At 37.6% G+C, this 12,333-nt stretch overlaps 1 protein-coding gene and 2 long non-coding RNA genes across 8 annotated transcripts in view; 1 reads left to right on the top strand and 2 right to left on the bottom strand.

The window, feature by feature from the left end:
• Positions 1 to 6,733, bottom strand: part of LOC131702887 (uncharacterized) — a 36,408-nt gene extending 29,675 nt beyond the window's left edge. Inside the window, exon 1 of the long non-coding RNA XR_009309584.1 lies at positions 6,452 to 6,733. This is a non-coding gene — a long non-coding RNA (uncharacterized LOC131702887). The remainder of the gene's footprint in view (positions 1 to 6,451) is intronic.
• The window catches only part of LOC117396681 (nuclear receptor subfamily 6 group A member 1), a 234,413-nt gene that overhangs the window by 124,217 nt on the left and 97,863 nt on the right, over positions 1 to 12,333 (top strand). The window lies entirely within an intron of this gene.
• LOC131702888 (uncharacterized) overlaps positions 7,289 to 12,333 on the bottom strand; it is a 34,641-nt gene continuing 29,596 nt past the window's right edge. The window contains exons 2-3 of the long non-coding RNA XR_009309585.1: positions 8,219 to 8,269; positions 7,289 to 7,695 (exon numbers count right to left, since the gene is read on the bottom strand). This is a non-coding gene — a long non-coding RNA (uncharacterized LOC131702888). The remainder of the gene's footprint in view (positions 7,696 to 8,218; positions 8,270 to 12,333) is intronic.

Here is a 12,333-nt window from a genome sequence, read left to right as displayed (position 1 = left end):
TATGTAAAAATAATGTGATATCTTGTAACAATTGTAAGTCGCCCCGGATAAGGGCGTCTGCTAAGAAATAAATACTAATTAAACAAGCTTCTAATCTGACAGTCTGCAAATTGCATTAGCAGCCCTGGTATTTTCTTCTGTGCTGTCTTTAGTTAATCTGGTAGCATTCAGAGGGGATTATTTGATTTCTGGAGATTCAGTACATCCAGTAAAATAACTGAGGCACTTCTATGTTCGGTTATATGTGACGATTGATCCTCCTCGAACAGCAACATTTGCTTTTGTGCAGGGTGTGGCAGGCCAGAGACGCTCGGTTCTCCCTCTTAGTTTGTGCAGGGTGTGTGGCAGGCCGGAGAGGCTGGGTTCTCCCTCTTAATTTGTGCAGGTTGTGTGGCAGTCCGGAGAGGCTGGGTTCTCCCTTTTAGTTTGTGCAGGGTGTGTGGCAGGCCGGAGAGGCTGGGTTCTCCCTCTTAGTTTGTGCAGGGTGTGTGGCAGGCTGGAGAGGCTGGGTTCTCCCTTTTAGTTTGTGCAGGGTGTGTGGCAGGCCGGAGAGGCTGGGTTCTCCCTCTTAGTTTGTGCAGGGTGTGTGGCAGGCTGGAGAGGCTGGGTTCTCCCTCAGTGCATTTCATGCGCGGGGGGTGGGCCCATGTTTCAGCTGCTTACTTTTCATTCATGCTTTTCCTATTTTTGGGGGGTAGGTGGCATTGTGCCACTGCAGGTGTTGCATTAACCATTGATTATTGTCATTTTTCCAGTCATGGTTTGGCCTACGAGCCACTTCCTATCTGCGGCTCTAGACTTCATTATGTCATCGTGTTTTCGCTAGCCGGCTAACATTACAGATAGCTGTCAGTACCCACGGACGAGGTCTCCGGCCAAATTCATTATCATCATTCATTCATCTGTTTTAATTGCAATTTAAATCATCCACATTGCGGATTCTCCATACTGAACTATAATTGAATGTTTTGAAATGTATGCAAAAGTAAAAACAAAGGTAACATATAAACTGCAATAACAATAGTATATTATCAATGGTAAGCATACAAATTCAATTTGACAAATTGCTTTAAATTGTACAGTTCCATTATCCTTCTTAAAAGGGGACATGTAGCTGACATAGCTGGACATTGTCATTTCTTGTTATACGAACAAACACATCAAAATGAATGTAGGTGAGAGCAGATGAGCTGCTCCGGGTCCTAATATTTGATGTGACTGTCTAATCTGCTCTAATGCTTTGAGAATAGTCAGCAGACATGGATTCTAATTGACCTTGATAGTCACTGAACAGAAAAAAGCCTGTCACATGGTTTCCTGATTTTTAATGCAAGAGGAGAACCATGTACAAATGATGCACTCATTCAAATGTACCATCATTTTTACTTCACTTTAAACACTGATTTATTTAATTTATAACCTTAATTCCTGCTGAGCTAAAGTCTTCACCATGTACAGTGTATAGAAATACTGGACAATTCTCTCTCGAGTTTTTCCACACATATTACAGTAAAAGCTTTATCTGCAAGTAAGACGTTGCTATTCCCCAGCGCTCAAAGTGTATTGAGTCGGTCTGGGCTAAGCAAAGTATGCATTGCTGAAGCTCTGTGGTTACTTGTGCCTCTGTTATCTGCTTAATAGCACCTATTCCCATTGTGTATTAGTTTCTCTAACCCATAACATTGCTTGTGCAGTAGAGGGTTTATATTTTCAGCACAACGGACAAGAAAGAGAGTGCTCTCAAGACGAAGCACATGTCATTTCATTTCAGATTGCTCTTCTGCAGTAATCTCATGCAATATTTAAGTTATGGAGCACCCAAAAATTAGTTTTTTTTTGTCAATGAAAGGCTAAATAATACATGGTACTAAAATATATGTACTTAACCCTGTTGCTGGTGGTTTCAAAGCTACATATGAAATCAGAGTAGACTTGTATTGACAGTGCAGGATCTGTGGATGAATGATGTTGAATAGTCATGAACACGTATTGAACAAACCTAAAAATGAACCTGCTGCCAAGTCCCTATCAGAAGTCATCCAGCGCGCTTTTGTTTCACGCTTACTACATTGTTTTTCTACTTATTCATGCTTTGCACATTCTTGCTCATCAAATAACTTTGTTGGTAATGTGCAGATCATATTTCCAAAAGAATGCTTTCAGTCTGAAGAGGAGGTGTTTTCCTTTCAGGGTTTTTCAGGTCATGTGGAGACAGCATCGCGTGTGCTTCTGTGCTAGTTCCATTGCCCACACCTTCTACTGAACATTCTGTTACCCTTAATCACATCTTGGCATCTCCCAGTGAGACAGTCTGGAGTTTCTACATCACAGTGGTGGCTATCCGCAGATGAGAGAGAGAAATTACAGTCGTGAAACCAAAACCAAGAAGGAATAAAACAAAAATGTGCATCTCCTAACGGCCAGAAAGGCATCAAGATTAAATATATCTTATTCTTCCCTGTGTTACTAAAGCAATAATCATAATCATAATCATAATCATAATAATCGTGAGACTAATTTACAAGGTGATGATGCCACAGATAGTACAAATATACAGTGCTCCCTCTATTTCATGATTTTAATATTCCAAAATTCAGTATGTTGTCAGTAAACTGTACATGTACTGTATTTTACTGTCTAAAGAACATTCACCAATTCACTGTTTTCAGTAGTTCACAGGTTTTTTGTTTTTTTGATGTGTAAGTCAGATAGAGAAATAGTAGTTCAAATATAACGCTAGTTAGCTGTAATAACTGTAAGTATTTCCATTTATTACATTTTTTTTTGTTTGGTTTTGCTATTTAGAAACTGAAATTCAGTTTATTGTAAAACTTTTTTTTACAAATCAGGGTTTCAGTGATACAAGCAAACCCATTTGAACTGATATGCAAAGCTAGTGAGAATACAGTATGGATACAAAGGTAAGGGAAGTAATATTTCCATGATGGTGCTCAAGATTAAAGTCAGTGTTTGCAGCGTATATATGTACTGTATCACCTGAATATCGTGCGATCAGCTCCCCACACAAGTGTATGTTTAGGAGCTGGTTAGCCACACTGTGCAGCTGCAGTGGAAGAATGAAGAGCAGCCTTCATGACACCTGGGATATAACTGTCATTTCTGGCTTGACCTCCTGGCCTAACAAAAGGATTCAATTGTGATTATGTCCAATAAAACAATAAATGCTATCCAACAAGAATGGTTTTAAGTATAGAAGTATACATAGGGTTTTTTTTGTTTTTTTTAAGAGACATATTTCTCATAGTGGATACATTCTGTGATGCTCAATTATGTTTCTGTAACCATGTAGCCCTTTCATGCATGGTGACCTCATACGGGGACGAATGTTTTTAATTTTCATGCATGGTGACCTCACACGGGGACGGGTGTTTTTAATTTTCATGCATGGTGACCTCACACGGGGACGGGTGTTTTTAATTTTCATGCATGGTGACCTCACACGGGGACGGGTGTTTTTAATTTTCATGCATGGTGACCTCACACGGGGACGGGTGTTTTTAATTTTCATGCATGGTGACCTCACACGGGGACGGGTGTTTTTAATTTTCATGCATGGTGACCTCACACGGGGACGGGTGTTTTTAATTTTCATGCATGGTGACCTCACACGGGGACGGGTGTTTTTAATTTTCATGCATGGTGACCTCACACGGGGACGGGTGTTTTTAATTTTCATGCATGGTGACCTCACACGGGGACGGGTGTTTTTAATTTTCATGCATGGTGACCTCACACGGGGACGGGTGTTTTTAATTTTCATGCATGGTGACCTCACACGGGGACGGGTGTTTTTAATTTTCATGCATGGTGACCTCACACGGGGACGGGTGTTTTTAATTTTCATGCATGTTGACCTCACACGGGGACGGGTGTTTTTAATGGGGACATATGGAAGACGCAAGTGCATGATGCCATTTTTTCCCCATATAAAGCAATGGAAAACAAAAAACTTTTCTCAACTATTTTCAATTGTGTCCCTTACATATATCTATATAGTAGAACACTTTAAAAACAATGTGTTTAACATATTGTGTCTTGCAGTATATGTATAATGCTTTCAGTTGATGATTTCCTTAAATATAACTTTTATCAGTTTTTAACTTTTGTAACTTATTTAACAGTCATGTATGTCTCTGTTGAGTTTTCCTGTCATCTAATATAAAGAGCCAGAAATTACAACTTTTATCTCCCCTTTCGTAGAAATCCCTAATAACCTGTAAAGGTCACCCCAGACATGTTGTTATTTCTTGAATAGACTTCAAACACAGGCCCCCATCCTGCTTTATTTCAAAGATTCCAGTGTTAAAAGAATAAAGACGCTTTCATTTTTTATGATACAATATACGGGTCCAGCACAGGCTTTTAAAAGGGTAATCACAAAGATTAACAATATTTCATCTTTTAATTGTAAGGTAAGGTAAACACACATCAAAGTAGATGTTAATCTACTGTTCAACATCCAATAGCTGTTTAAACTTAGTTTATCAACTATAACCGGTTGCTTTTAAAAATATGTGACCTAAAGCTTTAAGGTACAGGAGTCTGGCAAAGACAGGGAGAAAAGCAATGGCTACAACCAGAAGTCTGGCAAAGACAGGGAGAGAAGCAATGGCTACAATGTCTATGAAGTACCTGAGTGTTTAACAACCATGTCATTGAAAAAAGGAAGTGCCACACACACACTTTTTATTTTCTCCTTAAAGATTTAAATGGTAAAGAAAGCCAATCGAGGAGTCTTAAACACGACACAGTAATGTTCCTTGTGTTGTCAGACCTGCCAGTGGTTTGTCAAAGGCAGTCATTTCCTGTTCATTGCCCCCCCCCCCCCTCCCCCCACCCGTGCTGCATCAAGCTTTGTATTCCAGAGCTTGTGACTCTGTGCTAACAAATCTCTATTGTCCAGTGAATGGAATGGGGACTGAGTGTGGTGAATTACTGTCTGGTTTCTATTCAAATCCAGGTAGAGTCAGAGTCACTGAATGGAGGGACAGAGTCTGACCACATCAAGTGCCTGACTAGAGGAACGGTTGATTATTTAATTATTGTAATTATTTTAAACTAACATCTTAACCAATCACTCAAACATAAATCAATGATTGTATAATCCACAGGGACTTTGTTTGTTTTCATGTAATATTTATAGTGTAAGATTAGTAAGGATTATATATTGTATATGTGAAAAGAAGCAAATCTTTGGAAAAGCTCTTAAAGAGGTCATGTTTATATAGTCGAAATGTAGCTTATAAATATTTTAAAATGTCTTTTAAAACTAGTCCTGCATCCATCTCTGCAGTAATGCCAGTGCATTAGATAAAGAATTCCCCTACATTAGCATACTATAGGAATTATCTAGGAAGTGCTACAAGATTTTACACGTAAAGGCATTTCAAAAACCCATCAGGGTGTACAGCACAATTCCTCAGAGATAACAACAGTGCACACTGCTGTCGAGCTGGCACACACAAGTGCATTGTCTAGAAGTTAATCTAAAGTAATGTTTGAGAACTCTACCGCAGTTTCAACTGCATTCATTATTAAGATCAATTAAAGCATTACTGCCTCAGCACTGGCGGACGGTTTTTTTTTTTGTCCCTTTTTTGTCTCAAACTCAGACAGCTTTTTTAAGCAGCAGCATGCGGATTAAAAGCTTGAGACAAAAGCAGCGCGACTAAAAACAGGGAGGCTTGGAACACTTCCTGTCACTCAGCACATTCCTGCTCTGTTTTTTAAAAACAAAACTGAAAAAAATCCCCCCACACCCTTTTTTCATAAATACAGTTATTTTGGGAAATTTATGCCAGTTTGAGAGCTTTTTTTATTATTATTATTTTTTTTTTTACCGGTACACATTCCTTTGGATGAGAACATCTGTGAATAAAAAAAAAAAAAAGAAAAAGGAGAAGAAACAAAAAAAACAACTGTCCGTCTCTTTGAAGGCCAGTCAGGAAGTCCCACACGAGCACCTCTCACATCCATTTTGTTTGTGCACAGCAGCTGGCTGACCCAGCTCCTGCACTGATGGCCTATTGCCTGACCTGGACTGTCTGGTTTTGGCTCATGCTTTTGTCCATGTCTGGCTGAGTTCCTCCCTGTCTGCCTGCACCGAAACCAACGCTTTAGGCAAAGTCAGCTTTCCTTCCATACAAGCACAGACTTGGAATATGCATTTGACTTTTGCACAACAGCAACACAAAAATACATCAAGAATTTGTTTTTTAAGAAATGTATCATTCAAATCTCTTTTATTTATATTAAATAATCGAAAAAAAAATTGCCAAGAACAAAGAAAGAGTGGAAGGATGCAGAAATCAGTAGTGACAGGACAGGGTCGCCATAACAACTCTCTCAAAATCTGTAACATGTTTCCACATAGGAGCTAATAATAATAATAAAAATAATAATAATAATAATAATAATAATAAATGCTTACCTAACAAAGAGGAGATTAAGTCCGGTTGAGGTGCATTACATCAGCCACGTTGCTGTCACACACACAAACAAAACCAGTTGTAGTTGTTGTAAAAGGAAGGATAACTTCCCTTAAGTGTAAAGAAGTTGCAGCTTTCTCTCTCTCTTTCCCTCTGTTTGCCAGTCGTCATGCTCCCTGGCCTCACCGATAGGAATTCAGCCATTAGTTCTGTCAGCAAATATCAGTAGCTCAAAATGCAGACTAGGCGAGATATTGAACAGCTCCAGATTTCCTTGCAGCCCTGTCTGCTTCACTTGAATTGAACTATATATGACCCAGATGATGGACAGGAGCACATTCAGTCATGTGCAGGGCAGGGAGCACAGCTATTCGCTGAGCTGGAGCACTGTGGGGCTACGGCTTCTGATTGGCCCAACCCTGGTCATTGAAACATGAAGCTCTTACCATTCAAATGCTGTAATATAGGGTGTCTGGATTCCAGCAATTATAATGCATAGCTTTAAAGTGATCATTTTCTGTGTTGTGTTCTGCCTGCCGGAACATTCCTGGAAGCAGCTGAAAAGCTTGAAGTCAAACGCTGTCTGTCCCTAAACAGAATGAGATACCTTGTGCTTTTAATAAACTGGTTTGTGAGCTACTACAAGTACTAAATACAGTACTATCAATATCATGAGTTTGGATACATGTGCAAATGTGGGGTTTAGTTCAATAGAGGAGAAAAATGTTAGAACTTCTAATCCAAAAAGAACAAACATCTTTTAATGCAGTAGAATATTTATTACGATAACCCAGAAGCTATTTGGAAAAAGCGACAAAGTTAAAGTGAAAGAGCTTGTATTAAATACAGTAAAGTTGGCTGGAAATCTGCTTTACAACCGTCACTAAAACAGTGGGAAAGATGCTATATAAATAAGGGGCTGTTTCATTTAAGATACAAGATTGTTCAGACAGCTTTGAATGTTTTTATTGATTATCTGGAGACACTGCCAAACACCTGTGCCAGTGAGACACTATGTAGTGACATCACAGCACAAATCGGAAGGCTGTTTCTATTGAGAGATCTGTTCAACAGCCCTGAGTCTCCACTTGCATCCTATTCGCACAGCCAGGGGGTGTGGAGTTTAGTTCAAATTGATTGATAAGGTGTTATCCGACTTCTCAGAGGTTCTGTATCCCAAACTGCAACCAGGAATTCTTTAAGGGAAGGCAAATGACTGGAAGCGACTGATAGAGGAAGACAGCGGCTGCAGAGGAATAGGTTAATGACATTAATCAATCAGCTTAACATATGGGTAGTGAGCAAGCTGTATTGATCAGTGAATTGCACAGGTGGTATTTTCACCAAGTATTGAGGATTTATCAATAGTAATATAATCTGTAATTAAAGTAGTTTAATGCATTTCTTTGATTGTGATCTGTACCATTTATTTTAATAAATCAGAAGCTATTATATTTTATCCCTGGTATAGTTCATTTTGTTTTGAATTTCCCCAATGTATGCAGTACATATAAACACATCACATCCACAGACAAAGGGCAAGGTCTGCCTTACAGTAATACCCTGCCAGAAAGGATTTAATAACCCTGAGCTAAAAACAACATCTGGGGTTACTGGGTTCATGCGTGCGTGTGGGACATTCCTGCAGAATCAGCCCTGCTTGTGTTGAAATCCACATTAATCTTTCACAAATACAGAGGGGCAAGGGTTAAACAGTGAACACTAGCAGGTCGGCTCATAGAAGGTAAAAGATAAAGTAAAAGACTTACATTCGCTCTCTGTAAATGGATATTCGATAGGGAAACAACAGCTTCCAGGCTCTGAAAACAAAAGAATCGGATCTTTGAAATGCTCACATGGAGGGATGGGACAGTATAAAATTTACACAGTATGAGATCCGTTAAAAATAAAAACCGCGGTAACCTTAATATCACGGTTACAGTACATCATGCAAGTTATACAATAAAAACCGCGGTAACCTTAATATCACGGTTACAGTACATCATGCAAGTTATACAATAAAAACCGCGGTAACCTTAATATCACGGTTACAGTACATCATGCAAGTTATACAATAAAAACCGCGGTAACCTTAATATCACGGTTACAGTACATCATGCAAGTTATACAATAAAAACCGCGGTAACCTTAATATCACGGTTACAGTACATCATGCAAGTTATACAATAAAAACCGCAGTAACCTTAATATCACGGTTACAGTACATCATGCAAGTTATACAATAAAAACCGCGGTAACCTTAATATCACGGTTACAGTACATCATGCAAGTTATACAATAAAAACCGCGGTAACCTTAATATCACGGTTACAGTACATCATGCAAGTTATACAATAAAAACCGCTGTAACCTTAATATCACGGTTACAGTACATCATGCAAGTTATACAATAAAAACCGCAGTAACCTTAATATCACGGTTACAGTACGTCATGCAAGTTATACAATAAAAACCGCGGTAACCTTAATATCACGGTTACAGTACATCATGCAAGTTATACAATAAAAACCGCGGTAACCTTAATATCACGGTTACAGTACATCATGCGAGTTATACAATAAAGGCTTACAGAAAATGAAGACTTATGTAAATTACTTCAATTACTGTAATTCACACAACTAAAACCTACAAACCACACTTCCTTTCACAGAATGATTTCAACATTTGGTATTTTGTATTTTACTACCCAAATAACTTGGTACGTTTTATTTTTTATTTTTTATAAAGACAATCAGATTTTTTTTAATAACACCCTAAAGTTGTACACTCTATGTTGTTATTATTATTATTATTATTATTATTATTATTATTATTATTATTATTATTATTATTAATTTCTTAGCAGATGCCCTTATCCAGGGCGGCTTACAATTGTTACAAGATATCACATTATTTTTTACATACAACGACATTATTTTTTTACACATTATTTTTACATACAATTACTCATTTATACAGTTGGGTTTTTACTGGAGCAATCTAGGTAAAGTATCTTGCTCAAGGGTACAGCAGCAGTGTCCCCCACCTGGGATTGAACCCACGACCCTCCAGTCAAGAGTCCAGAGCCCTAACCGCTGTTATACTACAACAGGTGCTGCAGTTTGTTGCAACATTTTAACATATCAAATTAAATAAATAAATACATAAATAAATAAATACTTTGTTCAGCTGCTAGTAAACAGAATTAGGAAATGATCGGTCTTATTGTTTAAAACACAAACATAAGAAAATTTACAAACGAGAGGAGGCCATTCAGCCCATCTTGCTCGTTTGGTTGTTAGTAGCTTATTGATCACAGAATCCATGTACCAATACAGGTTGTTATTTAAGAGCAGAGATTAGTTTTTCAATTTTTCACCCGATAAATAAAATATGTATAGCAACACCATTAAAAATGTATTTTAATACTAAAATGTGTTATTGGATTAATAGCTACGTGTCACATGACATTGCACAAGTAAGCTTCCAATGCTGTTTGTTACTAATGATTATTACACATTTCTTCACATACCTAAGAAAATATGAATACTGTAAATAACTTGTTTAAACAAAACTACTTTGATAATAAGTAGGCTATCCTGCTGCAGTCGCTTGTCTTTGCTAATTTTAATTGAGACATTGGTTGTGTTCTTATAGCACAGACTTGTCAATGCTATATTAAATAAATAAATCAATTATTTTAAATCTGTGATAAATAATGTATAATGTTACAATAAAGTTAATGTTAATCAATGACATCAAACTGACTCAGTATAGGTTGATAATCCAGACGAATGTAAATCTAGGATGTTGAAAATGTGTGCTGCGCTAAATTGGAGAAGGCGTTTCTTTAAAAGCTGCATGTGACGTCAAAAAGAACCCAGCCAAGAGCAACCAGTGCAGCAAGCTCTGGGTAACAGAACGCAACCATTGAAACGTGCATTCTGTGTCAACAGTTTCCTTCAAAACCTTTACCAAAATGCAGTATCAGTTCACAAAAATATCTTCATCAGACACTTTTTTTCTGAAGTCGTGCGATTGTAATCCTAGCACTGTGTGGTCTTGCATTGTCCTGCTGGAAAATCGACACTTCTTGATTTGGCTTTCAAGAACTGAAAAACGGTTGTCTCAAGGACTTTGTCAATGTGTCGCTGAGCAGTAAGGTTGTCCTCAATCTGCACCAAAGGCATTCTTGTGTTAAAGGAGATTCCTCCCCACATCATCACACTCCCACCGCCCCACCGGTTGGCTTGAACGACACAACAGACAGCATAACAGTCCTGGGCCGGTGTGATGACCCTCTGCCTTCCAGGACGTGGCCTGTCCCTCACACAGACGGTTTCCTGGTTTCTCTGGTCTAGTCTGCCGATTGTTGAAGCAGAACTTCTCATTCTCCGGGCAACTTCTCTCACAGACAGACCGCCTTCAATCATGCCGATAGCGACCAGGCGATCTTCATTACTCAAGTGGGGCTGGCCATCTCTCTCGCTGTTCTTGCGTTAATTAAAATCATGTCAAATGCTATTGTACAGATTCTTAATTAACTCATTTTGGCAATTTGAACTCAACTCCAATACCAAACACACAGCACCTGGCGTTTTTATGAAATCACATTTGAGCTCAGTATTTTGTTATCCCAAGGAATAATACTACTCAAACAATCAACAAACCTATCTGCTCACTATTTAAAATGTAAATAACATTATGTATGTGCCTAATGAGCTATTGATGTAAAACTTAGACTGATGCTTTTTCATTGTGCATCAGTATATTTATGTCAATTGGTATGCCTTTCTCAGAATTTTATTTTTCTTTTCTGTGTCATTTACTAGGTTTCTTTTTCATAAAAAAAATAATTGGTGGCCCAATTTTTCTATTATCCAGAAACTAGCATCATATAACAAATAGTACAATTGAAATTAAATAAATCTATTGCTTGGAAATAGAAATGCTTTTTATACCGGTTGAGATGTCTCATAGTTCTCAAAACTTGTTTTAATGAGTTCAAAATAAAGACTGTTTTTAAGGATATAAACATTATAAACATTCTTATATTAAACTGGGATCTGAAAGGTGAAATTAACCTCTAACCCCTCTGTCAAACAGTTGAGAACAGGTTTCATTCAACTACAAACTTGATTTAATTAACATGATCTCTAACAAAGGTCCAAACTAAACATTTAAAAAGTCAAAAACATTTTATGAATAGGGTCCATGTATTTTTATTTCAAATATGTCATTTATAAGGGACTTTTTGTCTGGACTTGTGATGTGAAGATGCCTGCGTTGTAGGATCAAGATAGTTGGTTATTCATTTGCAGACACACATTGTTTGTACTCCTTGAAATACACATAATTCATCTTGAAAATCACTTCCACATTATTGTGTTCAATAATAATGCTTGGACGGACTGTTTTTATGTCAAACATCAGCTCACAAGCTATAAACAGCTGGAAAACATCTTGAGGTGTCTTAGTTTTGTTTGTTTCTATTTGAAGTAGCTACAAATAATGTTATACAATTTACCCAGAATATATGGACAGTACAGGCAATCCATAGAGTCTGCAATGCATGTAAATTATGATGGTCATTTGACATTATGTTGATGGTGTGTTTTTCATATTTGTAATATCGAGATTAACAGTACATTCTATAGCTGTTTTTGAAAACAGTATGATGTGATGGAAATTGTTGATCCCTTGTGATAAGCTCATGCTGCATTTCTCAATGAATTATTCAATGATTCCATATGTCACAAATGTATTATTTTATTTCAATTGGTTACTTATAGTTGCCCCTAGTCTTTCTGTCGTAATTTTGGATGGGTTTTGTCATCCAAACTGTAGAGGAAAAAATCTATTTAATCTATTTATTTGTGTTTTT

This window comes from Acipenser ruthenus, chromosome 31, assembly GCF_902713425.1.
Source record: "Acipenser ruthenus chromosome 31, fAciRut3.2 maternal haplotype, whole genome shotgun sequence".
In the NCBI taxonomy this organism is placed as follows: domain Eukaryota; kingdom Metazoa; phylum Chordata; class Actinopteri; order Acipenseriformes; family Acipenseridae; genus Acipenser; species Acipenser ruthenus.
Note: the sequence above shows the minus strand (reverse complement) of the source record. Positions and strands in the feature narration are given on the sequence as shown.